This window comes from Platalea leucorodia (genome assembly GCF_965183815.1).
Source record: "Platalea leucorodia genome assembly, chromosome: 3".
Lineage (NCBI taxonomy): Eukaryota > Metazoa > Chordata > Aves > Pelecaniformes > Threskiornithidae > Platalea > Platalea leucorodia.
In genome coordinates, this window is record NC_138825.1 from 130,133 (window position 1) to 156,884 (window position 26,752).

A 26,752-nucleotide genomic window follows, 5' to 3' on the forward strand; every position below is an offset into this window, starting at 1 on the left:
TAGGATCCACTAGCCAGAAATAAAGCTACTTGATGTAGAAAGCTTGCATCACTGTTTGTCTTGGCTTTAGAGAGACAGACCGGTGACCTGGGTTTGCCCCACTAGAGACTGCAGACCTTCTGCGCTACTACAACACAGTGCTGCTAACCTGTGTTACGTAGAGGGAAAGCTACCATCAAGCTCAGAATGTGTAATTTGTTCCCGAACCACACTTCGACTATACAGAGTGGAAAAACCAGACTGAGCCATCTCTGTCAGTCAGCTCACTGTCGTACGAGTGTGCCAACACGGCAAGCGGGATAATCACCAAAGCACAGGGTTCTCATTGTCTTTCAGATATGCCATACACACATCACAGGAGAGTAAATGCCTAGACTTACGTCATAATGTTATTAGGAGTTAAAAAGCAAAAAACCCAAACCAAAACAAAAAAACCCCACACGCACACAAGATCCCAGGAAGAAAACAAACTTAATTTGAACAGTCTTTATTTCTCGCTTGTTTGAGGATCTGGCTGGGGACAGGGGGGAGGCATAAATAGGGCGATCGAACAGTTCCTCAGAACAAAGTCTGCAGATAGCATAATACAAGGCATTGCCCCTACCTGACCTATTTGGAAAAATTAGCAAGGAAGTTTAGATCCTCAAAATCATTTGAGGCATCTGTACATTTCTCCCATAAGGATCTATACGACTGGCTATAAAGAGTGATTGTTCTATGAGAAAATTCACCCACAACTTTGACCAACTATGCTCTGAAATATTATTTTAGTTATGTTTCTTTCATATAACTGAACTGCTTCTTATTTGGGGGGCTGGGAGGATTCATTTGGGAGATGCTTTCTTTTTGAGGGACAAGGGAGTTTCACATACGCAAATATTTAGAATCTACAATTTAGTTTCTAAATATACTTTCACCAAATAAATGAAAGAAGCCAAACATGGCATACTATTCTGATAAACACTGTTTATTGTTTCTTCTTCCATCCTATTTCTTTATGGGGGGAAAAAAAATTAAATAGTGAAAACAAAAAGGTTATGACACATGCCAGTGAAACCCAGGAAATTCAAAGCTGAAGGCTGTTGAACTATCTGTCCCAAGTTAATTCCACCCCTCTTCCTTTTTTAATATGTACACCACGGGACTGACAACGTTAGCCTCAACCGAGCTTCCCGGCTCGGGCCTCCGTCTGTGTGGCTTCCGAGTGACGTAGGCACAGGTCGTGCTTCCTGTCCTCGGGCTGCTCTTCGGGATCCTCCTTCAGAGGACAATTGCTCCCTCTGACCTCTCCCCACAACTCTTCCCTCTGATAACAATCTCTGGTACCTCCATCATCTTAATGCTCCCTCTTCCGTCACTGCTGACTTGCAATTCATCAACAATGCAAAAGTTAGTGCCGCTTTCCTGGCTGCCTTCCCTTTTTCCAGCAGGCTGTCCATCACCAGCTCTCCTCTTTCACTCTGCTTATCCTGACCAGCCCCCGTCTCTCCTACCCCAGCCAGCTGGGTATAGCCCAACTTGCCCTCCCTCTTGCAGCTGAACCCCTGGGGATGAAACCCCACTACTTTGCCAGCTTTCTTCCCTGTACCTGTAAGTTTTCCACCCACCAACTCAATTCTCTCCACATTTTGCAGTTTTCACTATTTTCTACTTCCTACTAAAGCTCTTCTCCTTTTCTACCCCTTTCTCCCTAGCCATCTGCATAAGGATCCTGGAAAGACAGATTATTTCATATTATACGACATCTCCAAGATCTGGCATTTTACACAGGTTTGAGCAGCCTTCTCATCTCTCCCCCTTCTTCCAACATCACATTTGTATTTGAGAAGGTGATCCAAGATCATCACCCCAATAACTCACCTATCTGCTTCTTTCCTCAAGCCCCTCAAAAGACCAGGACAGATGCACTCCCACATATAAAGAGGGAGCTATTGATGTTACAGCCAGCAACTGGCTCTTACAGTAAAGAGAAAGGCTTAAAGCCTCTCCCAGGCTGTCTTCATCCAGACAAGGAAGAAAGACGGTCCTCCCCCTCCCTAGATTTTGGGATAAGCAGTTTTCTCTGCTCTGTCCAACCTCTTTTTGATCCCCCAGTGGTACAGGGAATATCATCACCACCGAACTTTGCTTCCTCAGCAGCATCAGCAGTCACATCAAGACTGGTTTGATTACTACTAAAAGTTTCTCTTTCCTCGCTGGATTTATGAGTTCATAGAAACTACTAGCAGGGGAACTCCTGAAGAAGGAAGTGTGGGTGTTTAATTCACCACTATTAGTTTGCTTGTGTAAACAATTTGTTTTCTCTCTCCTGGGACAAAGTGTTTCGAAATAAGTGTTTTAGAAGAAAATAAGCCTCATTTGTTGCAATGTGAAACTGGGTCAAAGTACTGACAACAGCAGACCATTCTGAAGTAAAACACACTGGTGACTCCACATGTTTACTCTATCAGGGGTATGTTATGTACATAGGTCAGATAAAGAGTTTGTTAGTGTCACTTTTTTCTTTCTGATCTTAATCAAACGCTATCAAACCCAGAAAGTGAGGCAGCAGTCAGACGACAAGATATTTTCTAGGTTTAATTCTTACTGACACACTGGTACCAGAAGATTCCCATGACTGCTAGCAACAAACATTGGCAACCATTGTGTATGGGGAGCTGGGACTAAGCATACTGGGATGCAGGTTTACTTGGTCCTTTTACAAATGAAAAATTAAGTTGTTTAACAGCTAACAAATTCCATCATTCTCTTTCTGCAGATAATAAAGAGAAAGCTGCCAACTGGTGAAAATAGTTCTTGTGGTTACATACCACAGTTTCAAGACTTAACACGGCATTATTTTATTGCTTCTACATCTGGTGCCGGTTATTTTTATACAGCTTCTTTGTATAAATTCAGCAACATGAAAAAAAAAAAACCCTTTCAAAGTCTATCAACCACTCTTAAAATAAACACCAACAAGTTCATTTCTCTCTATTCTTCTGTACCTCAGCTATGATGTATCCCCTGCACAAACACAAACCCATGTCTCTGGGGAGTCGCAAATCTCTCAAGTGAGTAACTTGACCTGCTGTGACTGAGCTAGGGGAACTCAATTCACCCCTAAAACTCATTATTTCTTTCCCATTCTGCCTTCCTTCCAAAACCATAGCACCAAAAGGCAAATCAAGGAGGAAATAAACATTTTTCTTTCACAGTTCATTGACCTCATGTGGGCAGGCTCGCTGTCCTCTGTCTCCTCCTACTCACGAAGTCCTACCCCAACACCTACGGGAGAAGGTGAACGCGAACAATGCCCAGCAAGGAGCTGGTATCAGCTTCCTCCTAAAGACAGAAATCAAGCATGCTCCATTATTTCCCCCAAGGTCTGCACACAGGACAGCTGGAGCTGCCCAGAGAGACCCTGCTGAGGCCAATGCCCTCCAAGCAATGAGCTGGCATTTGATGCTGAGTACCCCCTGACAAGCAGGAAAGCACAAGCCCAGAGGGACTGCTGGTCCTCTCCTCCCATCCCCTCCTTCACCAGCCCGGAGGGGCTGGCACAGTCAGCTGGCCTTCCTAGTGCCGCTACAGGGCTCAGGCGGGAGCAAAGCTCTTTCGCTTGCCTTTATAGCCCAAAGTGCAACAGAAGCAGCTGCTGTCAGCTGCCAGTCTGACTGCATTCAGCTCATGTTTCCCACATTTATTCTTAGCTTGAAGGGACAGAACCAATTTTCATCCCCTTGTCCCCTTCAGATAAAAGTTATATTTTGCAGAATAACACTGCAGCGGTCCCTCTCTTGTCCAGGGAATCTATTGTTCAGCAATGCATAGTGGAAAGTGATCCAGACTGTAATCCAGCTTTAAAAGCATCTAAATCACGTTTCACTCTGCGATTCCGTTTCTCCTTCCATGCTTTGCCCATCCTGCCAGTGGCACGTTAGTCTAAGCTTTCTGCCATTGCTTCTTTGTACAGCACCCAACACTGACCACCCGGTGCTGCCAGCACTGCAGAATTCAGCAGCAATAGCTACTTTTTTGAAGCCTGCATGCTCAGTGAACTTTTGACAACTTCTGCTCGTTAATCTCTGGATCAGAAATGCATTCCAAGCCCATGAGCACCTTCAAACAGCTGCCGTGCTTCTCAGCAGCTTGCCACAAAAAACCACCTCTCTCCCATCTCCTCAAACCCGAACATTCACACAGAAACATACCTATCCTTGCACTCACACATTTCACACCTACATACAAATTACACTGACACCAACGTATCATATTCAGGCCTTAATTTGCCATTTCACGACCACCAAGGCTGGAACTTAAGAGACTGCCCCTGGAAATGATAACTCAGCCACTTTCCAACAACCCAAGACATTTATCTGTAGCCTTGGGAGGTCTGTCATTTAAATGATGATCATCTTATGTGCAATTCGGAGTTAGCCTACACATTCACAACACAGACCAAAGAACCAACACACTAGAGTGGCACTGACACCAGCGCAGGTACTTTGCTGAACTGGATCTGAAAGAGGAAGGTCTAAGGCCTCGCTGGGGTTATTGACTGTTTGAAAGGCAAGGAAAAGATGCTAGCCTAGAAACAGGTTTAAAAGCTTTTGACTGACAACCAGCTTTCTATGCTAGCCACCAGACAGTGGATGAATTAAAGCAAGGGATTCCATAAAATGCTGAAAGAGTCACCCTATGGGCATCACACGTAATAAACTCTGCCAAAACTTTACATAGGCTATCTTTCTTTGGAGATGGTACATTCAGACTAAGTAGGGCTTTACAGATGTCAGGGATAGTGTATACAACATGGAGGTTGTTAGACTTGGTGTTTCATTTTTGTCAGGACCTTTACCATAGTCTAAAGAGTTAAACACAATCTGCTGGCCTATGCTGTATTAGCGCTCATTTAACAAAGTGCGTCAATTAGGAAAAGCACGAACAGAGAAAAACCGATGGTCCATTCATAGCTAAAATTATACATATATAAAGTACAAGCACCTTGCTGAATGGAAAGCTTACTGCGCACGAGCTGAACCTATGATCTACCTTTCTTAAATTAGTTGCCCTTTTAATGCACCAGATTCCAGTAAAATGTTCCAAATGAAGATTTCCGCTAGTGAAATAAAGGCTGTCTTCCCATTCTGCTGGGCCCAAAGGGCATGCTCCGCCTCGACACAGAGGAAACGCTTGTAAGCAGTGTTACGAGCCCGTCCCCGCCTGGAAGGGAAACGTCCTCGCAGACAGAACTGCGCAGGGAACGCGCGTCCGCCCGCACGCGGGAACGGGAAGGCCCAACAAAATAAAAACCCACGGAGTCTTCCCAACACCACTGATACACTGCCTCCTAGCAGGAGCTTTAACTACACTGATAAACACATGCCTTTTGAAAGAAAAGGTGGTATGAAACAATGTGTTGATATTAAGACTACCTTCTTCAATTCACTGCTTCCAAGTTAGTGTCTCCATCCAGCAATCCTCAGTTAAACATGCCACTCGGCTTATCCCAAGGCTCAAGATTTTTCCTTAGCTTTACATTCCACACTCCAGTGGTGTGACCAAAAGCCTGCCAGGAACATTACTGTTAGACGGTCAACATTAAAACTAACAATGTTTTAGCCATTATTAGAACATTATTAGTAATTACTGAAACACAACTGTCACCTACTGTCTGTCCTTAAAACATGTAAAACCACTTTAAATGCTAAGCAAAACACAGAACATTATAAAAGCAAGGCACGGAGCATCAGTGAAATTGACAAAATATTACGTGTTCCTTGGCCTAAAATAAACCTTAAATAAAAGGCTGAATTTAGACATAGCTCTCAGGCTGCGATACTAAAAAAAGAAAAAAAAAAAAAAAGCCTCCAGCTCACTGCGGAGTAGTAAACGCAATGGTTCTCAAGTCTAGACTACGGCACGGCAAATAGAAGGCTATCAGCAGTGAAGGAAGATGCCCGGTATGTCTGCCAAAAGGGGGTGCGCATGCTAGTATACTATCTTTAGCAAGGAACACGACATGCAAGATAGAGCTACACCACTTCTCTGGCTTCCAGAGCTGCTGTTAACCATATGGGAAACACGCTGTAAGTGACAGCTAACATATGCCCTGTCATTCATGAAATACCAAGGGATGAAATAACGTTTTTCATATAGACATCAAAAAATGAATCTGCATTATAACAAACCAAATATTTATCTTGGCAGATCATACCTTCTAGAAAAAACCTGCAATAAAGTTAAATACTTTAAGGGACATACTGCAAAACAAATGCTGAGAATATCTTTGTAGGGAATTCCTGCCAACATGGATGAGCTGTGCAACAAACATGAATTAAGAATTTTTACAGAACCACTAAACAGAAAATTTCAATTAACCAAAGGAAAGCTAGCTGCTCACTTGATGGTCAATCTTCATTTTTTTTCTCTCTGATCACATAAGCCAAAAATTCCAAGCAATGCAGTTTGCAAAGAAGTATATACTACATAAAATGAAGACCACTGATACAAGTTAGAACTGAGGCTTTCCGCATAACTCCTCATGACAAGTTGGGAAGACTCAAACATTGCTGCTGTGCAATAACTTTTGTTCATTGTTTTTACTGTATTAAAAGTTCCTGGATTCTACCCCGCTTTAAGGTGGAGCCACAGCCTATTTCTCACAGGGCAGGGCAGGCAGGGATGGCACCTTTCTGGGACACAGGAGAGGGGCCAGTGGACAACCCACATTTGTAACTGACTTAACTAAACAGTTCTACAAGTCTGACATATTTAACTACTGGAAAAGTTTACTCATGGCTCAAAGATAATTTTCTAAAATTTCAATTATTTAAAAGCAGTTTAGGGAGACTTCAGCAGCATCTCCCAGGACTAACATACACTCAGAGAAACGCTTCAGGATACGAGTTTTACTGCAGCTACTATTGAAGTCAATCAAGTTCAAACTATTAGCAGTGAAAGTCACAGGACTGAAAATTCACATTTTATACTCACACCTCCCAAAACTGAACTCTTGTCAACTTCCAAAACAACCAGCATTTTAAACAGCTGTCTCTACACAGATGCTAGTAAAGCCTATGTACAAGCTGGGGTTATACAACAAACAAACAGGTGTGGCCCTTTGCAAACACACTGCAAGAACCCTGGCTTCCTTCCCCCAAGCTATTCAAAGTGTTCAAATTATGATTTTTCACCTTGCATTAACTACCGTGAACATTGTGAAGAAATTATCTTTAAGTGCCCAGCTATAGCCAAAATAGCTTACTACAATTTACTGAGTGTTGGCATCTCATAGCTGCCAGTATCTAACTGTTTTCCTAAGAAATTACACTCTCAGCAAGTTATACATCATAAAGCATGTCAAGGCCCCAGCTGGCAAAAGGAAGTATGCCTATTTTTGTGAAGGTTATGGTTTTGTTTTGTGGTGGTATAAAAAAAATAGAGAAATTAAGTTTAAAAAGAAATTAAGTTTAAAGACTTAACTTCTTTGCAAAAAGTGGTGAGCAGTTTCCCACACAAGCAGATCCAAAACTGGCAGCAGAGATACCCAGACCTCAGCCTGGGACTTATTTAATTCCTAAGGTAAAGTTATCACGAGGCTCACTTACAGAATCGGCATGAAGCTTGAGTAAAAGGCAGCACCTTGCCACATTGGCCCAGGGGCACAGGTTGAGGTGGGAAACAACATCTGGCAATTCTGCCCATTGCTCCACACAGGAGAAACCACCCCGTGCCAGCGCATTGGGCTTTTGCCTTAAGCACCTGACCAGGCATCTGCCCGGCAGGAAGATAAAAGAGGGTACTCTTCCAAGGTAAACAACATTTCTCCACGTACTGACTCGCTGTGCTGCTCCGATCGCTCATTCAGACCTGCCCTCTGCCATCCTCACGTGCTCCACAGCTCTAAGTCTTCACCTCAACCAGTAAGCTCAGGGAGGAACACAGGCAAGTTAGTCAAGCAAGTATTTCCATTGCTTTCTACACATTCATTCTCAAATGTATTTAAACACGTATTTTGGCATATGCTCAAAGCATCATCCACTAAGAGAAACTATTAAGCAAAGGATTAAGAGGAAGACAAGGCTACAGATCCGCAGGCAAGTTAAGAAAGGGAATGTCAGCATATGTAATACACGTCAGGTGTGGAGGGAAAACCAGCAAGACTTTGGGTTATTTTCATGTTGGAAGTATGTTTCAACAAAGTCAGGGTCAAAGAGCCCTGGAGTTAATTACTGGAAAGCACGGATTTGTATTCGGCAAATATAAAGTAGAAGCCAAAGACATCATTTTGGATGCAAAAAAAAGTAAGAGAACCATTTAAAAGTCCAAAAAGTTTTTGTTTTTTCTTTTCCTTTACAAGCCACTTGTGAGACCATGTTTAGAGCACTGTGTTTAGTCCTGGGCGTTTGGCCAGATGACATTCACATTCTGGAGCGGGTGGAGTGAGGAGCAAGAATAGCTTGCCTTTTTTATTTTTTTGAGGAAAGCCCCTCAGAATAAAGCTGTTTCTGCCCCTAAGGCTGTATACATGAGATTGGGGGAGACTCTTGTTAGCATCCCTCAGAGTCAATTTGCAGTGCTCTGCTGGTTGTAATGAAGCAACAGTAATTTGCAGCTAAGGATTTGTCCCTTAGTTTTTAAATACCATACAAAACAATTCAGCGCTTTCAGACTTTTCAGAACGCAGGAAGACAACACCTGCTTATGTGCAAAGCAGGGCTTTTACTCTTCAGAGATGAGTCACAGGTAAGGCATTTTCCAAGAACCTTCATTTACAAGGCTATCTCGGAAACCCCCTTCCAAGATCGGAAGGAAAAATGCCAAACTTCCTTTGTCTCATCCTACCCTCTTCTTAGACATCATCTTCACAGACCAGAACCCTCCATGGCGCAGCATCATTAACAGTCTTTTCATGCAACACCCAACACGAATGGGTTCACTAATACCAAATCAGATACGATAATTACATATCACAAAATACTGTTATTCCTGCCAGAGGACTGGCAGGACTCCAATAACTTCCTTTTGCTACTTTCACCCTGTCATGGCAAGATCTTCGTACTCCTCTCCCATATTCACACTGATGATAGAATCCCTACCAGCTTCAAAGAGAACAGTATAGCATTAATGCTCAGTAATTTTCAACTGAGCTAATCGTTTAGAACAGCATTTCCAAAAAACCAGAATGAACCTACCGAGAGAATGCGACTGCAGCTCCACAATTTCTTTTCCTTCATGTGCGATTTCTCTCTGCTGATCTCAAGGCAGAAGAGCAAAACCACCAAAAATCCACACCTGCTTTAACAGCCAGCTTCTTTGCAAAGCATTTCGGTAGACGGATGACCGTTTTCAAATAACTGCAAATCAAACTTAGACTGACTAGCAGACAAAAAATATTCCCCAACTTCTCCTAAGCACGCAACGAACGGATATACTATCAGCCTTGCAATTACAAGACAATCAATTTTAGTCACTTTCATTAGAGAACACATTTAAATCTTTCTACAAACTTTCAATAAATGATATGCGAGAGAAAAAAACAAAATGGACAGAAACATGGCTTTAGCCATCCTGCAAAATTATCAATTTTTTTTAAAAGAGTTAAGCATGGGCTTTACATCCATAGGCTCACGTAACTAGAAAAGGCAACAAAAAGTTAGAAAAATAAAACCAAGCTCTTGGGCCCGATCCAGCATTCATAACTAATTGCATAAATTCAGGAGCAACTCCCTTGAAGTTAACGAAGTATAAAACTTACTGTCAAAAGAGGAGAACTAGGCCCACCCTCTGTCGACTGAAGAATGATCTTCACAAACAACGGACTTTCCAAGCATTAGAGATCCTGGGAGTGCTATGCTACATTATTCCGCTTTTTGTTTTGCCTGAAAACTTTAGGCAACGCCACTTGGCTGAAAGGAGGCAGTTACCAAGACTTCTGTGCCGAGACTCCTGCCCTGCTTCCTCCGCCTCCTCGGGCACCAGGTGCAGGTTGTGGAGTCACCCCACTGCGGGGCCAAACGCTCCTCTCTTGGCCACCAGCCCCTTCACCAGCCGCCTCCTCCTCCTCCTCCTCGCCCAGCTCCCACCCAGGAGCTCTTCTCAGCCACGACACCCTACGAACGGGAAAGGCAGACCAGTCCTGCTTCCGCAAAAAGGGCGTCAAAGGGGAGGCTGGGCCAGAGCTGCTGGAGCGATGGGGCCAGCCCAGGGCCCGCCATGCTTGCCCACGCCCCAGGGACCACTGGGGGCACAGGCCGCCGCCACAGAGGGAGAGGCCCTCACCTCCACCACCACCAGCCGACCCCACAGCTGCTCGGCTGGGCAGGCCAGAGGAGCACACCCATCAGGACAACGCTTGCTGCTTAATGAGTCGACCCTCATCCTCTCTGATGAAGCACCGCAGGCCACAGGGTGACATCTCACAAAATGGCCTGTGGTGCACGAACGCCTCCCTGTTACTGCATCCTCACGGGGCGGCTCCACGTGCACCACCTGCTCGCAGAGCAGCAGCGCGCGTTGCACGCATGCTTTTCACGAGGGCTGCCATGACCGGGCGAAGCAGCACAGCGCCCGGGTGAGGAAAGGACTTGTGCTTCCACACTGCGTGAACCTTTGTCTCCCTCTCGCCAACCACATCATCAGCAGGTGCTTTTCAGGGCAGGAGGTCCAGTGTGGAGGCAGCCATGGGCTGAGACTAGCCGTGATGCCTGGTAGGTCCTTCACCACCTTTCATTTCTGCAGCAGCGTTCCATAACAAGGCGGTAGAAGAAAGACTGTATGTGTTTGTCTTGGTCCATCTACAAGAGGCCCTCTAACCCAAATTAAAACAGGCTGGGTTACAGAACAGAATGTCCCCCCTGACAGATAAGTATCACACAGGGCCCAGACCAAAAGCAGGATCAGACCACATAAGCACTTCAGACTCTGCAGCCAAGAATGCAAAGCGGTAGCAGCCACCCTTCCACAAACAAACTGTGTTGGGGCTCAGAGCAGCCAAGAGACAAAGAAAATTCCACGTCCCTGCCAGCCCTTTCTCCTTGTCTTGCTCAAACTGCAAATACTCAGACTCCTGAACAAGTATGGTAGGCTGAACCAGCATGCCTTAGGATTGGGTAACTCCAAGTGGTAGAATATCAGATAAAACTAATGACCGTAAGTAGTCCTATTCTAGGTCACAAGCACCATAAATGCTAAGAAGTAGACATGACATCTTTTCCAGCTCTCAATAACGGGGTCCACAAGAAGACATGGGATAACTGTATGGCATTAAGTGTCTTGCTGGAGCATTTTATGTGTCAGGAATAATTTATTTTCAGTGTTCTAAACTAAGATAGGTATTGGAAATTTGAGCCTCATATTCACCCCATTCCTACTACATCATCTCCGTGTTTTGTTACGCAATGACTCAATTTAACACAGTGTATTGGGTTTGTGTCGCAAGGTTTTGGTAGCAGGGGGGCTACAGGGGCGGCTTCTGTGAGAAGCTGCTAGAAGCTTCGAAGATGTCCGACAGAGCCAATGCCAGCCAGCTGCAAGACAGACCCACCACTGGCCAAGGCTGAGCCCACCAGCAACAGTGGCAGCACCTCTGTGATAACGTGTTTAAGAAGCAGGGGGGCAGAAACCTGTGCAATTGCAGCCAGAGAGAGGAGTGAGAATGTGTGAAAGGAGCAGCCCTGCAGACACCAAGGTCGGTGCAGAAGGAGGGGGAGGAGGTGCTTCAGGCGCCAGAGCAGAGATTCCCCTGCAGCCCCTGGTGAAGACCATGGTGAGGCAGGCTGTGCCCTGCAGCCCGTGGAGGTCCACAGTGGAGCAGAGATCCACCTGGAGCCCAGGGAGGACCCCACACTGGAGCAGGAGGATGCCCGAAGGAGACTGTGACCCTGTGGGAAGCCTGCACTGGAGCAGGCTCCTGGCAGGACCTGTGGAGAGGAACCCAGGCTGGAGCAGGTTTGCTGGCAGGGCTGGTGACCCTGTGGGGGACCCACACTGGAGCAGTCTGCTCCTGAAGGACTGCACCCTGTGGAAGGGACCCACGCTGGAGCAGTCTGTGAAGAACTGCAGCCCATGGGAAGGACTGACGTTGGAGCAGTTCGTGGAGGACTGTCTGCTGTGGGAGGGACCCCAGGCTGGAGCAGGGGCAGAGGGCGAGGAGCCCTCCCCTGAGGAGGAAGGGGCGGCAGAAACAACGCGTGATGAACTGACCGCAGCCCCCATTCCCCGTCCCCCTGCGCCGCTCGGGGGGAGGCAGGAGTAAAGTTGAGCCTGGGAAGAAGGGAGGGGTGGGGGAAGGTGTTTTAAGATTGGTTTTACTTCTCATTACCCTAGTCTGATTTGATTGGTAATAAATTAAGCTAATTTCCCCAAGTCAAGTCTGTTTTGCCCGTGACGGTAGTTGGTGAATGATCTCTCCCTGTCCTTACCTCGACCCACAAGCTTTTCGTTGCATTTTCTCTCCCCTGTCCAGTTGAGGAGGGGAGCGACAGAGCGGCTTTGGTGGGCACCTGGTGTCCAGCCAGGGTCAACCCACCACCCACAGCGTGCCAAACACTTAGCTACACTTCCGTCCCCCCTCCCGATACACACTACCAATTGAATGATAAGGGATTTGAACAAAACAAACGGTTTAACTGGCAACACTTGACTCTGCTTAGCATTCTCCCCAAGCAACTCTTAAGTAAGGAATTTCAGACATTTTTTTGAGACACATCTTGATAAATCTCCAGTTGCAGATTAGAGGTATGTAAACCTCTTATTTTCAAGATCTGTATGGTATGCCAAGTATTTAGAGCCACAGGCAAGTCCTGCACAATCGTGGAGCCTGCAATACACATGACCACAGAACCAGTTTTCTGTATGGTGCTCCACTCTGTGCTTAGATTCACCACGTCTGGAAGGTGTTTTTTTGCTGTTGAACCCCTTTCAGCTCCTGACCAGAGCCCCTTGTGATCCTACAGGGCTAATAAGCTGTGACTGCAGTTCGGTAACGTGTGTTAAGAAAAGGACTGAGACCATATCTACTTCATAGAGTACTCTATCAATTCCCTCCCGCTGATGGGACATGAATTACATACCACTATGATGTGAAAGCTACGTTATTCTAGTAGATAACAGAAGCTCTTTAACTGCTATATTGACAGCACTGTCCTGCCTTTTTTTTCTCTTTAAAAGCAGTGGTTCCCTTGTGAAAAATTCAGTCACCACACTATTCATTCAGTGCCTTAGTACCTACTACGTTTGATCTATCTTTAGAAACAATCCAAAAATGCCCCCGAGCCTTAAGTAAAAGAGCTAGTCATCTTCTACATTAGACATACTTGAGAGCAACAGCAGCCAGCTTTCCTGGTCCTGTTAGCCACACACAGCTGATCGCACCCTGTATGCTTTGGCAAGCCAGGGAGGGGGACGCTGGAGCAGCGTTTCGCACAGAGACCACGACCACACCTCCCAGCGGGGCCTCAGAGCTGGAGCGAGGGACACTGAGCTGGCTGGGACTGCAACAGGGCGGTAGGGCAACCCGCCAAAGTCAGCCACAAGAGCCCCCAACACACCCTACCCAGCTGTGCCAGCGGCACAGGCTGCCAGCAGACCCCTGGCCACCACAGCCTCGTACCACTCATAGCCCTGACACAAGAGAATTTGAACTTCTGGGGGGAAAAAAAAGAAAAACAAAAACCAAACCACACCACATTTGGGCCACCTGTACCCTGAATAGCAGAGATTATGCACTCCTGGGTTCGCACCTCGTTCAGCACAAAAGTTTCTCAAGCCATCAGAAGTTTTTCAAGCAACCTTGAAATCCTGAAGCTTAACAGGATCAATTTCTCAGCACAGACTAATATTTACACTAGCTGTCCTTTTAAAGCCTTAGCCACCTACATTACAGCTACGGCTCAACCAAGCCTTGACAGACTGACCGACCAGGGTACCTTACCCTGGAAGCCCATTTCCAACAGTACTGCCTGATCCCAAACCTGGCGAGGGGCAAAAACAAACAAAAAAATCCAAACATTTACAAGTTTACCAAATATAAACAGACTGAAACATACAAAAATCCCGTGAAGAAAAAAAGTCAGCCTCTAAACCCATTTGGTGAGTGCATTCCTAGCAACACACGAGAATCTTGTTCCACACAGCTGCTCCATCACCATTTTCAGAAGAGTCAATATTGCTGATATTCTTGGTAATTATTACTTAGTTTACGTTTTTAATTAACACAAAGAATGAGGCAGTGGATTGAATACAAATCCTCTCAATGAAATTAAATGCATCCTGTGATTACATATGGCGAAACACAGGCGACCGTTCCACACAAATGCCTTCAGAATCGTAGCCCAATTTTCTTGCGTAGCTGCGTGATTAACAGACAACTCTATTTACCATAGTCTTCCTGCTCATCTAATTAAATAGTCAGGTCCCAGGTAAGCTGTTAACAATTAAATATTTTTAGAGCTAAATAGATATGAAACTAATGAAACTCAACAAAGATCTGGCCTGAGGAAAGGTAGGAGCTTGGTTCCACGGCTATACTGGCATATTTTATCCCAACAAAACACAGAATTACTCACAGAGTCAGTGCAGACACAGCTGAATCGAAGATGGAGTTGCTGCAGAGGGGTAAAGTCTACAGCTCCGAGCACCTGCCCTTCCAAGCGCTGCCTCATCAGCCTTACAGCCTACGCCTGGGCAAACGTGCACCCCTGCAAATGCAACGAACCCCCGCCGCCTGCCAAGCCCCTCGGCTGCTCCCCACAAGCAGCTCTAACGGGGAAAGGGCACTCCTGCAAGCGCTGTCCTGTTCACCCCGGGGGCTTTTCCCTGCACAGAAATACCAGGTGGAAATCGTCTTTTGCTCAGTCCTCATCAACACAGCTGTGCTGGCAAAGGCACATAAAGATGCTCCTTACTTAAAAGCGCTGAAGGGTTACGCTTTAGGAAATAAGCAAATAAAACAAATGAGAGCCGAGTAGCTTGGAAGGATACAAAGACAAAGGAATCAAGCTAACAGAGAACAGTACACCTTTGCTTTCCTACATCTATCAGATCAGACTTGTGTGATTTAAAATAAACTTTACCGTAATATTTATAAGGAAATATTTAAGAGGAGGAACTGGCAAGACATACATTGTATCCCTGTCTTTTGGGCCCCGGGAACCCCTATTCCAGTCAGAAAAGGGACGCAGATGCCCAGACCGAGAACTCTTCTTCAAGCCCGGCTGAACTGCACTGCCCACAGCCCCGCCGCCGGGCCGGCACCGCGCCGCGGACGCGCACGGAGCGTCTCTCCGAGCCCGCACGACCCAGCCGCAGAGGAGGGAAGAGCCGCAGGCGGGAGGCGGCCAGGCCGGCAGCCGGGTCCCCCGGCCCCTGCGCAGAGGCCCGGGGCCGAGCGGCGCAGCACCAGCCCCGGTGCTGCGGGCCCTGGAGCGCGTCCCCCCGGGCACCGGCGCGGGGGGACCGGCCCGACCCGGCCTCCCTTGGCGGCGGGCACGGCGGGAGGAGGCAGCCCAGCTGCGGAGGGGGCGAGGAAGCGCGCACCGGCTGCAGCCCGGCTCCTCACCTGCGTCCCGGCGGGGCGGACGGCGGCGCCTCCCAGCACCCGCGGCCCCAGCGGCCGCCGCGGCCCCGGCCTGCTCCGCGGCCCGCCTTTCCCCCGGCCCGCCCGCTCCCGCGGCGCGTTTTCGGAGAGGCGGCTTCAGACGGCCGCCGCACCCCGGCCCCGCGGGCCCCCTCCGCCCGGCCCCGGCCCCGCTCCCCCCCCGCAGCGCCGCCGCCCGGGGCCGGCCCGCCCGCGCACGGCCCCCTCCCCGCCGGGCCGCGATCCCCGCAGCCGCCCGACTCCCGCGCCTCGCCCGCCCCTTACCTCGCACCGCCGGCCCGCAACGGGCCGCGCTGGCGGGAGCCGCCCCCGGCGGCCGGGCCGAGGCACAGAAGGGGCCGCGGCTGAGGGGCTGCGGCTTTGTGCCCGCCGCTTCGCGCCGCGCCGCTCGGGCCGCCCCTCCCTTCACCCCGGAGCCGGCTCCCCCCTGGGGCCAGGCGCCTGCGCCATGCGCCTGCTGCCGGCGCCGGCCTCCCGCTCCGCTCCCGGCCCTCCCTTCGCAGCCGCCGGCCCCGGGGCGCTCCGCACCGCCGGCCTGGCGACGCGGTCCCCGCCCGGGCCGGGCCGGGCCGGCGGCTGCAGCGGGGCAGAGGGGAGCTTCCCGGCGCCGCTCCCCCTGCGCCGTCCCGCCCTCCGGCCGCGGCTCCCTCCCGGCCGGGCGCAGCAGCGGGAGCCGGTAACGGCATCGCGGCGGCCCGAGGCGGGGGAGGCAGGGCGGGCTGCCGAGGCGCCCCCGGAGCCCGGGCACGGCCGCGCCTCGGGCAGGACGCCGCGCACGGGTGCTGGGCGGGCGGCCCCGCCGCGGGGGCTGCAGCCTGCGGAGCCCGCGCTGCCTCCCTGGGACGCTGCGCTCGCCGGTGCCTCTGCTCCGCCGGCGGCGGGGTCCGGCCGCGGTACGCCTTTCGCTGGCCTCAGCTGAGGAACGGGGGAAAATCGGTGACAGCAGCCATGCCGTTGGGATGCGCACGTTCCACGGTTCGTCCCGGGATCCTGACGCTCAGTGTTTCACAAGTTTATTGGGTTTATTTCAGTGCAAGTTATTTCAATAACAAAACAACGAGAGCAAGATTTTCCTTCCAGTCTGGCAGCTGCTTTCTCCGTAAATAGAATACCCATTAAAAACGCCAGCAACCACGCTGAAGACGGCAGCTGGCATGTCAAGCGTGATTAGGAACATACTAAGAAACACAGCAGTGGAAAAATCTACTTAAAGGGGGCATAGCAATTCCAAAATTCAGACCATTAAAATGAAAGGCGGATGCCCACCTAGCTTTGAGGAAGAAGGACAAAGCAACGCTGTCTTATTTACAAGGTGGTGACATTTACATTAATCCACGACTTCCATGAAAGCGGCCGTTAATCTGCAGGCATAAGAGACCTGCTTGGCTCGTGGATGCAACCGCTTAATGCATCCGAGCAGCTTCTGTTGCTGCAGTTTTCATGTAACCTATAGCCGTCTTTTGACAGAGAGGTGTGAAACTCCTCTGGCGTGAGGTGGAGGCAGCTGAAGTAATCCTGCTCGCCAGTTGTGAAAGCGGTGGCGAGTTCTGCAAGCTGTCCCAAGGGCCAGTGAAACCTCTCTGCTCCACCTGCCACGCATACCACACAGAACGTTGACATTAAAAAGCATTTACCACAAGGGATACTGTGATTGACTTTTCAGTCCTGCTGCCTCTGGAAGCTGCTGGTGTTTATTCAGGTAGCCTAGTAGATGGTACTAAAGTCCAGTTTTGCAGTGCCTGGCTTGGCACAGCTGTCAGAGCCCTTGGCTACCGTTTTACAGAGAGGGGGGAGACACCACTGCCCCCCAAAAGCATTTGGGAGCAGTTCAGTAAGGTGCCTGCCAGCCATAGAGGAAAACAAGAGCAAACAAGAGGCACTAAATGAGAGGCAGGTTAGGACATAGCCAGTCCTGCCAAACTGGAGCAGAACTGAGCTCTAAGGACTGGAGGAGATTTACTGGAAAAGACTTTGCCGCATACAGCCTTTCAAGTACCTGAGATACTGGGTGAAGTTTCATGGCTTGTGTTTCTTCTTTATCCTTGATTGAGACCCCCCCCCAATCCAGCTGAGAGCATAGGCTTGGCATGATTTTCTATACATACAGTAAGCCTGCAGAAAAGCAGATTTTTCCAAGCCCTGAATGGCTGGGCTACATTTGTCATCATACGGGTGTAAGGCGGAGACCACTGTGTAGGCAGAAGGCTTTGGTGGGATGCCCTAGAGGATCTGACTGGTTTGGACAAGAAATAGCTCTTAGCCTTCCCCAAGCTGCTGCATCACTGTATTATACAGCCCGGTGAGGTAAGGGAGGCTTTCCCATGTAATTTGGTTTTGACTGGACCTGGGCAGTATGTACTTCAGCTCTAAAAATCAAAACACCTGTTTCTTGTTTCCATTGCAAGTACAGAGGAAAAGAGTGTTAGTGGGATCTCCAGTGTCTTGAGTAGATACTGAGGGGATAGGAAACAGACTTGCTTATCTGTTGTCATGCCCTGGCAACTGCAGCGAGGAGCAGCAACAATTAATTGCTTCAACGAGCTTCTCTTGTGGTAGCCAAGATTCCTACGTCAAGAGACTTTCCTCTTCCACTGGCTCCTATCCTAGAAGCCTGCCACATCGCCGTGAGCTCTGCAGGAGGGAGAAGAGAAACCGCAGCACTTCTTTGCAGGACAGGCAGATGAGTTACTGGGATCTGTCTCCTGCACGCTGAACACGCTGCTGCTGCTGCGCCACAGGAAGACCCAGCCGTGGAGGTGCATCAACCCCCGACTTCCAGAGCCCGGTCATGTTCACCCGATGGCTTCAGAGTGATTTTTTCTCACCTTAAAACACGATGCATGTTTCAGTTTATAGCACGTGACAGGGATTACTTCATTACATTCAAAATCTTATCCCTTGGCAGTATTGTGCCTATTGCACTTTGGGCTCTAAGTCACGTTTCTTGTTCTGATTTGCAAAACAACATTGGCGCTCAGCTGTGTTTATAACAAAGGAGGAGGGAGAGAGAATCAAAATGCATGAAGGAGGCACAGCAAAAACTGCTTAAGAGCAAAACACACCTAGGTGTTTTGTTTAGTTTTCCTAATGACTTTTTCATACAGTGAGCAGAGGAGACACACACTTACACATATCGAAAGAAAAAAACCACCAGACCAACCCACAAACCAACAAGCGAACAAAACCCACAGAACTGAGCTAACTAGTTTTTCTGCAAGCTGTAGCAAGGCTGGTATTGGGATCCTGAGTTGTTCTGGGCTCAGGCATGACCTGCTGTGTACCATGAGGCAGAATCTCTCCTTGTTCCACCTCTTCATTTTCCAGATCCAGAGGATACTCCATCTTCATCAAAATTTCGGTGTCACAGAGAGTACTTCCTAGCTCGGGATCCACTAGTGCTGAGGCAGACAGCTATCCTGAACCTGTAAGCCGTGTACTCCGGAACTTCATCCAGCCAAACTTCATACGTGTCACAAGAGAGACACGATGACCCTCAAAAAGCTGACTGGAAGGAGAGTGCCAAGAGAAGTCCCGGCAGCTGGGAGCTCCAGCTCCCCAGGGCTGCGAGGCGGAGCTGGTGCAGATGTGCAGCTGGATCCCAGGCCGGGGCAATCCACACTTGCTTCTTCCCACCTCTGGGGATTCCCCAAAAGCAGCCTTTCCGACATAGCCTCACTGGTGCTGTTCAGGCTGGCTATCTGTGAGCATCGCCTGCTCTACTGCTAACCCATGCCTGCCTGGTACATGTGGCAGAGCTATCTTACCTCCCCCCCCCCCCCCCCCAAATAATTCCCCCTTTGAGAGCAACCTCCTGGCCATGTTACACTGCTCAGTGTGAATGAGACAAACACCTAATATCACTGTAGGCGAGGGGTTTCCCTGCATCTGGATAGGACAATGATCCTGGTCCTTTCAGATAGCCTGAGCTGAGCAATCCTGCCCACAGGAGAATAAAATGGAGCTGATCATTAATTTGCTGGGGCCTGAAATCGGTGAGATGAGATGCTGACATCCTGCAAATGAGGACGCGGTTAATCTTGTTGCTGTTTGGCACTGTTTGAATTGTTGCACAGACAGAGCCACCGTTGGAATAAATGGAGCAGGCAAAGGGATGTGACTTAATCCCCGAGGGTGGGTTTTGAGAAGGCTGAAGGTTGAACGCTTTGACTTCTGCCTGATGGCTGCCTCTTGCCATTTCCACAAGCACAGACACCGATGTCAGGCAAAGAAGTAGCTTTGAACTTATGTCTTACTTGTCAGTTCTCCCTTCTGAGGCAATACAGTAGTTCCCCAGTACTGCACTTTGCTTCACATCCTCATTACTGTATTTTGATAAAGTTCTTATTGCATAAAAACTTGCCTCGGTACTCAGATGAGCCTAGCATATTCACCCAGGTCTTGTTTCATTGCTGCCTGCTTGCCCTCAGTGAAAAGCTTGACAATGATATTGGAGAATGTTTCTTGAAAGAGACGATGTCCTGTGGATTAACCTGGTTTTCAAGAGATGTCGGTTCCCTTCCCAGCTCTGCCTGCACAATTCTGAACAAGTAACTCTTTTTACTGGCCATCCCATTAACTGCAGGGCATTAGCATGCATTTAATAAAGTATACAGTGCTCTTGCATTTATTGAACTAAAGGCTACACAAATGGGATTAAAAATTAGTCTGGACAAGTGTTATCAAAAAAGACCCAGCTCACTTCTGCTTCTTCATATGGCCCCTCCAATATGTAAGGAGAAAATGTGTGTCTTCTATTTTCTGTACTCATCACAGAGCCACTCTTTGTGCTTCAATTTTCTTTTCCTTCTTTAAGGTTGATACCAAAGGACTGGAATCAAGTTGTTTATGATTGGTAGTCACTACATCCATGGGAAGAAATTACTCTTTTATTATTTCATGGTGCTGTGCTCTTCAGTTCAACTCTCTCAGCCTTGTCCCATGAAGGGAGATCTGGCCAACAGCTTTTCAACACTCTCCCACATCAAGATGGATTTCCATCGTGGGGTTCTGATGAGAGATCCGACGGCGGCTAGTCTTCACGCGTCTTCCTGACAGCCAGGAAATGAGCAAGTGGAAATGCTGCATAACTGCATTTCCAGCTCAGCAGCACTCACTTTTTACCTTCCTTCTCTTTAATTTGACGTATGTTTTTGAAAACAGTATTCAAATAAAATGTATATCCATACAGGGATGTGGGAGCACTTCGACATCCCAGCTCTCAAAGAGCGTGTGGACCAGAACCCCGCGTTTCTCAGAAAGCCCCTGCAAAGCGCAGGCCGAGAGCAGCCCGGGGCACCACGCACATCCTGCCCTCTCTCAGCACCGCCTAAGGAAGACGCGAGGGCCGCGGCATCTGATCCCATCTCCTCACCGGCAGCCTCATTAGATCAGGGAGCAAGAAGGGAAGGCGCAATAACGAGCCTCCAGCTGCCAATGAAAGCTCATTCCAGCTGCGTGTGTGCCAAAAGCTATTCCTTTCTCCACACCCTGAGCCAAAGTGACATGAAAGTAGTGATGAGATCTCTGTCCAGGGAGACGACGAGTGCCAGACACTAGCTGTGAGTAATCCTCAGGAACTTGGGATGAACCAGAGCCATATTCTGATCCCACCGCGGACCACGTATCTTTTTTATGTGACGCCGTGTGGGGAGGAGGGAAGGGGTGGTAGGACCTGTATTTGGGTAATCGCTTCCTCCCTCCACCTGGATTCTGAACCACTGATGCTGTCTCGGACCCACCGCTGGAGCACAGCGACTTGAGTTGACTGAAGTTTGGACATCAGTTTTAAAGTGCTTGAAGTACCAGCTACCAAGCAAACTGGCCTCTGCCTTCATTATGGTGGTTGTGGTACTGGCAAATGAGAACATGCTCTCATCATCTTCCAAAAAACACAAGCTGGCATTTCCAGTCCTTCTCTCGCAACTGTCTTAACTTGCAGGAGAGTAATGACTGTGAGTCATCCTTTCATCTTTACAACACTACTGAAGAAGAAAAAAGGGGGAAAAAGACAGTGTTTGTAGCCTGGCCATAAAATTGTTTGCTAAATAAAGTCAACTGTGCTTCAGATCTCCAGTTTCAATGAGAAGTGACATACGCCACGCCAATTTATGGGAAAACAGATCACTAGGGAAAACTATGATTAACTAATTATTTGTCACTTCAGCATGATGTTTTAACAGTGTACTGTTTAACTAGATCCAACAAAAACGTAATTACCAATATAATTTCTGCTTCTTAATTAATACTGTTAACAGCTGCCCATTGCTTCCCAAGACCTCCACTGCTTCACTACGCCTGCATGTATGTGCGTTTTTGTGCCCATAGGCAATGCCATTCTAAGGCGGCAGCAGGCATTTGCTTTATTATCTCTTGGCAGCCAAACCAGACCACTACAAACCTGGAGGAGAATCAGGCCCTCCCGCTCCTGGGATAGCAACAAGACTGCCATTATTCAAGGGGAGGGGAAAAATGCCTGTAGCTATGTTAAAAGCTCTTGTCTTTATTAGTAGAAGCATTAACGTTTCCCAATGTGCTTTCAAGTTATAGTCAAGTATTTTGCCTTCAGTTTGGAGCTGCTTGTAAAAACAGCTAAGTCATACAAGGCCAATAACCTGAGGACAACCAGCTCCAAGCGTACCTCCTACAGAAGCGGGCAGAAGCTGGCTGGTGCAGAAGCTGGTGTGCAGCCTTGGAGTCTGAAGGAGAGTTAAAGCTCTTGCTTTTCTCCAGTGGGGAGCAAATTTGTGTATGTAGAACAAGAAAACCCATTACAGAGATAAACAATTTTGGTCTACAGTGCCACTAAATATTGTTACCATTCCTTAGAAAGGCCAAGCATTATGAAGTCAAATGGCAGGAAGCAAGAGGACAAAATAGTACCTAAAATGTAATACACGTCAGTCCAGGCTCCTAAGTAGTTATTGCCACAGACCTCCACTGTACCCAGTAGACTGCCACCTACTCATGTTTGGCACTTAACCTTCAGTCTGGAGAGAGCTGCAACAGCCAGGAGCGAGGACAGAGCTGCAACTGGGCCAGGTTCTTGAGACGCTTTCAGCTAACACAGACCCGTGTTCTACAGGCAGCTTGGTTTGAACGGGAGGATCTCAGTAACAGAGTAAGTAGCTTTCTGAATAAGGATGCCAAGATCTGGCCTGTTAGGTTTAACATTTTAATCTGCTAAGTGTATCGCTGCTCTAATCACAGCCACAGTGGAGTCCTTGAGTAGTTGAAGATTAGAGAGACCATCGATAATCCCTGCTGTGCTGCACAGATGAAAGCTATCAAGTGGATTTACGGAGGAAATAAGGTATATACAGAAACTCATTATTTTCCAGTTGAGACAAAACTATCCATTAATATCGGACCCAGCATACTCTGGAAAACTGGAAGCAGATATTGAAAATGAGCAAATCTCTACAGGCCTAATGCATGTATGATGAACCAGTTATTAATATTCAATTCAGCAAGCTCTGTCACTAAGGAGGGATGGCACCCCTGTTGGTATTTGTAAGTCGATATGCCCTAGATGGCATTGCTCTGCAACATTAGAAAATATACTTCTAAAATCCAAGCTCTCACTGCAGCCAGCACAGAAGAATTTTAGGCAGGACAAGTGTTGATTTAAGTTCACACACACAAAGATAATAGTAGAGTTCTCTTTTTAATGTTACTTGTTTGAGACATTTCCACTGCAGCTGACAGATTAATTATGCCGCTTTTTTTTTTTTTTTCCCATTCATTCTTTAAAGGCTCACTTGTAAAATCTTCTTGTGCGAGCAGTTGCAGTAAGCAACTGCTCTGGTTTGAAGTGGTTTCATTGCACCTGCTCTCTCCAGGCTGTGGTATTTAATTGTTTTTGCTTATTCTGTGCTACTCTTCTCCAGCGATTTGCTTGGCACTGTGAAGAAGGCTCACACCAGTCACAGAGCGCCATTTGTTCCCACAGGCAGAGGCTGAAGATGAGCCTCCTCCTCTCTGAACGCTAGCTGCAGCCCACTTAAAGCAGCTGGGAGGGGAAGCAGGCAGATGCTCAGCTATGCTAAAAGGGCTGATTACCATCGCAGCAGGGAGGAAAAATACACACAAAATCAACATACCTGCAGTTTATCCGAAGTCCTGTCTGCATACTTCTCTTTCTGAGGCACAGCCATATGTTGCCTCTGCTTCAGGAGCTTTCTAGAAAGCACGATGTGCTGGGAGTACCTGCGTGCATCCACTGCCCAGCGCCAAGGATCAGGAGTTGCAGTTTCAAGGAGCTGTGCAGCCCACCAGCAACCTGAAGGCTGTCTAACAAAGGATTTTGGCACTGAAAGCCCTTACCATTAAGCACTCATTCTCCAGGGTGTGTTTAACACGTCTAGGCACCCCATGCAAGGATGGGGAGAAGCCTTGGGTGGGAAGCCTCACTAGCCAGCCCACTGAGCTGGGAGACGCCTGCAGCCAAACCCCCAGGGCCGTGGCAGAGTTGTATGGAAATGCCTCAGCCTTTCTGGGATGCATAACTTCATCACTTCTCTTAAGAGGTGGCTCTGTCCACGGCTCTTCGCAGCTGAATGGGCATTGCACTTCCTTTGGGATGCCAAGCGGTGGTGGCAGTACGTCCTGCTCTGCAGGCACAGGCTCTTTCTGTGGCCCCTGTCCTGGGACGCTGCAGCACCCAGAGGCTAAAAAACATTTCGGGTGGAGGCTTGTCTCCAAGCTCTCCCTCGTTCGCTAGATTAACAGAAAGGAAGGCAAGTGCTTGAATTCCTCAGGCATGAGATAAAAGTTCTGGTTCCTCAGATGCCGCAGTCCACAGCGCCGATGCGGGCGGTTGTGCAGCGGGACCGTCGGCTGCGCTGTGGCAGGTCAAGGCAGGCTTGGGGAGCAGGGTGGGGCGCCGGATTTTCCCCGGCTTTGAGAATAACATTTTGGAAGGAAAATTAGTCTGATGCTCTGGTACAGGTTAGGGTACGTATTGTAGATGGAGATACAGTATAATTTGTCTTTTGGTATAAAGGGAAGGAAAGATCAGCTACAAAACCTGCATGTCAGGTTTTTTTTTGTTTGTTTTCTTTTTTTGTTTTCTTTTTTTTTTTTTTTTAAGATGTTATTCCAAAGATTAAATCCAAGAAGAAATTTCTCTCAGCAGCAGAGACATCCATTAATCAGTCCTCTTGCAAACATGATTTTGGGATGACTGAGGACTTCAGAGTTATCAATCGGAGGACGCTATGCTGAGAACACAGGCAGATGCAAAGGATGTAATAAACAGGTCAAAATCAATTGGGCAGAGCCTGGAGGGAGATTGTTATCCGCAACTTACAGAGAAAAGATCTCTCATCTCTGGCAGCGGTATTTCAAAGCAAATAGCTTTTGGGGTGGCAAAGACACAAGTTGGGCCTCTGTAAAGCAAGGTAGAAGTGACCTCCAAAGGGAAAATAAATAGGATTTGTGCCCTAGTTTTGGATCTTTATGATGGATAAAGATGGCCAGGTAGGAGAGGAGGGTTAGTTTTCTTTTCACCACTTTGTACTCCTGCTCTGATGTTTCATGTTTTGTTCTGCACTAAGAATTCACATCTTTGCTTAGGCAGGGTTTGTGATGGCTGAAGAATAACTGCAAAGATGACAGAGCAACAGCTTCTAAAAAAGGGAAAGTGAATACATGAATATGAAAATACATGCTCTTCAATAACTCCTCCTGCAAAAGCAATGATGGCTTGCCTTAACACTCTGATTTTCCTAGCTTTAATGAAAGCGGCTAGAAACTCAATTACTCCCCCGACCTCTGAAAACCAATTTCTAACTTTCCAGGCTGCAAGTTACCCATAATTTTTCTAACGTGAAGTAATCACAAGGCTGAATCAAAAAAGATGCATATTTGGCATATCACCTTGGCAGGGGGTAGGGAGCGAGAGTATCTTTGGAGTCCAACAGCCAACTGGAACAGCTCCAAACTGTGACGAAAAGCAAGATTATCTTTGAACCAGAAAACTAGTCACGGGGAAGTCTCCATGGAGACACGGCATCCGTGCGGATTCCAACATACCTTTTGGGTTGCCAGCACACAGAGTTGGAAAGCAAACAATTGAACCAATGGAAAATATTTTCAAGACAACTGCTGTGCTTGCACTGATGAACGACATTTTCTGCATTAACATCAAAGGCTGCACCTCATCTCTGTACTCATGGACAGACACACGGGATCAGCATGCGTGCCTTCTCTGCACCGCACGACTCTTCTGCACCTGGAAATAGCTGCGGACGTGTAAATAAATAGCCTCTTCTGCCTAAGACATGCCACTGCTTCTCGTGGACCCGGTGGGTACTTCAGAAGAAAGCTATCACTTCGGCAGTGGCTGTTACAAAGACATAAGCAAAGGTATTTTAGGTGAGGTAGCCAGTCCCAATCTCATGCCTTTTCATTCAAGGATCTCAAGCCCTTCTTTCAGAGAAAGTATAACGGGAGGGGAGGTCAGCTGAAGTGTCCCAGCCTTCCCATGCGAAGAGACAGAAGCAAGGAGAGTCCTGTCACCAAGGCAGGCTCAGATTTAGTAGGAAAACTGCAGTCTCTGCCCAGCTGGTGCAGAGCATAAAAGCAGCGCAAGTATTTTACTACTTTACGAGCATGTCTTCTAACAAGCCCTTTCCACAGGTTTTCTGCAGCTTTCTGTAATGGAAACTGGCTGCATCAGAACCACTATAATAGCAACTCCTCCTCATTATTATTCCAAGCATTACTGAAAATATTACTCCAGGAATAACTTCAGAGGGAGGGCTGGATCTCACAGCCACAGCTGCCAACGGCCGAGGGGTCAGGCACAGAATCCTGCCAGCTGGGAGACTGACAAGCAGCTCCCGCTGCCCTGCGTCTGAAGAGAACAACTAACTTCAGTGCAGTGATTTCAGATCTGTATTGTTGTAACAGAGCAGAATTTGACTCGTTATATGAGAGCAAATAAAATTCCCTCCGTGTATGTTTCTGTATGGACTCCAACACGTACGGGTCTCACGAGCCCGCTGACTTCTACATCAACTACTGTGGTGCACACACCTTTACAGCAAATGCACCTTAAGTGGCGGATGAAATAGTATAAAAACTCTCTTTTTGTCTTCCTTCACTCCCTAATTCAATGCTCAGGTCAAGCGAGTGGTACAAAGTATTGTCAGAATGATGTCAAAAATG

The 26,752-nt window shown here is 47.9% G+C and overlaps 1 protein-coding gene across 9 annotated transcripts in view; it reads right to left on the reverse strand.

The window, feature by feature from the left end:
* Window positions 1-26,752, reverse strand: part of RIN2 (Ras and Rab interactor 2) — a 280,543-nt gene that overhangs the window by 67,264 nt on the left and 186,527 nt on the right. The window contains exon 1 of one of the 9 annotated variants that reach the window (XM_082307216.1): window positions 15,848-15,970. The exons of 5 other annotated variants lie outside the window; for them this stretch is intronic. The gene's annotated coding sequence lies outside the window, so the exon portion shown is untranslated. Of the gene's footprint in view, window positions 1-9,179; window positions 9,200-15,108; window positions 15,130-15,544; window positions 15,610-15,847; window positions 15,971-26,752 lie in introns of those variants that run through there. 3 more of the 9 variants (XM_082307217.1, XM_082307219.1, XM_082307218.1) reach the window with 3 other exon arrangements.